Source organism: Coregonus lavaretus, assembly GCF_964263955.1.
Source record: "Coregonus lavaretus genome assembly, chromosome: 1".
In the NCBI taxonomy this organism is placed as follows: Eukaryota; Metazoa; Chordata; class Actinopteri; order Salmoniformes; family Salmonidae; genus Coregonus; species Coregonus lavaretus.
The window spans coordinates 17,638,537-17,641,499 of NC_139988.1; positions in this window are offsets into that span (position 1 = coordinate 17,638,537).

Genomic DNA, 2,963 nt, shown 5'->3' on the forward strand with positions numbered 1-2,963 from the left:
TCTACACATAATACCTCATAATGACAAAGCAAAAACAGGTTTTTTGACATTTTTGCAAATGTATTTAAGATAAATTGAAATATCATATTTACATAAGTATTCAGACCCTTTACTCAGTACTTTGTTGAAGCACCTTTGGCAGAGATTACAGCCTCGAGTCTTCTTGGGTATGACGCTACAAGCTTGGCACACCTGTATTTGGGGAGTTTCTCCCATTCTTCTCTGCAGATCCTCTCAAGCTCTGTCAGGTTGGATGGGGAGCGTTGCTGCACAGCTATTTTCAGGTCTCTCCAGAGATGTTTGATCAGGTTCAAGTCCAGGCTCTTGCTTGGCCACTCAAGGACATTCAGAGACTTGTCCCGAAGCCACTCCTGCGTTGTCTTGGATGTGTGCTTAGTGTCATTGTCCTGTTGGAAGTTTAACCTTCGCTCCAGTCTGAGGTCCTGAGCAGGTTTTCATCAAGGATCTCTCTACTTTGCTCCATTAATCTTTCCCTCGATGCTGACTAGTCTCCCAGTCCCTGCCACTGAAAAACATCCCCACAGCATGATTCTGCCACCACCATGCTTCACCGTAGGGATGGTGCCAGGTTTCCTCCAGACGTGACGCTTGGCATTCAGGCCAAAGAGTTCAATATTGGTTTCATCAGACCAGAGAATCTTATTTCTCATGGTCTGAGGGTCTTTAGGTGCCTTTTGGCAAACTCCAAGCTGGCTGTCATGTGCCTTTTACTGAGGAGTGCCTTCCATCTGCCCACTCTACCATAAAGGCCTGATTTGTGGAGTGCTGTAGAGATGGAACTCTGGAGCTCTGTCAAGAGTGACCATCGGGTTCTTGGTCACCTCCCTGACCAAGGCCCTTCTCCCCCGATTGCTCAGTTTGGCCGGGCGGCCAGCTCTAGGAAGAGTCTTGGTGGTTCCAAACGTATTCCATTTAAGAATGATGGAGGCCACTGTGTTCTTGGGGACCTTCAATGCTACAGAATGTTTGGGTACCCTTCCCCAGATCTGTGCCTCGACACAATCCTGTCTCTGAGCTCTACGGACAATTCCTTCGACCTCATGGCTTGGTTTTTGCTCTGACATGCGCTTATATAGACAGGTATTTGCCTTTCCAAATCATGTCCAATCAATTGTATTTACCACAGGTGGACTCCAATGAAGTTGTAGAAACATCTCAAGGATGATCAATGTAAACAGGATGCACCTGAGCTCAATGTTGAGTGTCATAGCAAACGGTCTGAATACTTATGTAAATAAGGTATTTCTGTTTTAAATGTTTTATACATTTGCAAAAATTTCAAAAAACCTGTTTTCACTTTGTCATTATGGGGCATTGTGTAAAGCTTGATGAGGAAAAACATTAATTTAATCAATTTTAGAATAAGGCTGTAACGTAACAGAATGTGGAAAAGGTCAAGGGGTCTGAATACTTTCCGAATGCACTTTATGAATGTGGTTGCAATTTAGAGGCAAATTACCAAACTGAAAATAAGCTATTTAAACATTTTTAATGAAAAAAACTATTTTTTGTTTATTTTGTGTTGGTTTTGCCTAACACTTCTTCTGTATGTTAGTAATAGACTGTTATCGAGTGCACTTGTTGCATTATTTGCATGCTTGTGTATAAATGAATGCATGGAAGTAGCTATATGTAAAGGTCTCTTTGGAATAAATAAACATCTATTAAAAGTTTGGTCACACGTACTCATTCAAGGGTTTTTCTTTATTTTTTACTATTTCTACTACATTGTAGAATAATAGTGAAGACATCAAAACTATGAAATAACACATATGGAATCATGTAGTAACCAAAAAAGTGTTAAACAAATAAATATTATATTTGAGATTTGAGATTCTTCATATAGCCACCCTTTGCCTTGATGACAGCTTTGCATACTCTTGGCATTCCCTCAACCAGCTTCACTTGGAATGCTTTTCCAACAGTCTTGAAGGAGTTCCCACATATGCTGAGCACTTGTTGGCTGCTTTTCCTTCACTCTGCCGTCCGACTCATCCCAAACCATCTCAATTGGGTTGAGGTCGGGGGATTGCGGAGGCTAGGTCATCTGATGCAGCACTCCATCACTCTCCTTCTTGGTCAAATAGCCCTTACACAGCCTGGAGGTGTGTTGGGTCATTGTCCTGTTGAAAAACAAATTATAGTCCCACTAAGCCCAAACCAGATGGGATGGCGTATGGCTGAAGAATGCTGTGGTAGCCATGCTGGTTAAGTGTGCCTTGAATTCTAAATAAATCACAGACAGTGTCACCATCAAAGCACCAAACGACAAATGTCTACCGGTCTAATGTCCATTGCTTGTGTTTCTTGGCCCAATCTGGTCTCTTCTTCTTATTGGTGTCCTTTAGTAGTGGTTTCTTTGCAGCAATTCGACCATGAAGGCCTGATTCACACAGTCCCCTCTGAACAGTTGATGTTGAGATGTGTCTGTTACTTGAACTCTGTGAAGCATTTATTTGGGCTGCAATTTCTGAGGCTGGTAACTCTAATGAACTTATCCTCTGCAGCAGAGCTAAATTCTGTATACCTTGTCACAACATAACTGATTGGCTCAAACACATTAAAAAGGAAAGAAATTCCACAAATTCACTTTTAAGAAGGCACACCTGTTAAGTGAAATGCATTCCAGGTGACTACCTCATGAAGCTGGTTGAGAGAATGCCAAGAGTGTGCAAAGCTGTCATCAAGCCAAGCCTATGGGTTCGTAGCTTCAATCTCACAGCACACACACACACACCAATTGATTAATGGACTGCTGAATGTACACTACCGTTCAAAAGTTTGGGGTCACTTAGAAATGTCCTTGTTTTCCATGAAAACTTACATGAAATGAGTTTGAATAGGATATATAGCAAAATGCATAGCAAATGTAGTCATTGACAAGGTTGGAAATAATGATTTTTAATATAAATAATTGTGTCCTTCAAACTTTGCTTTGGTCA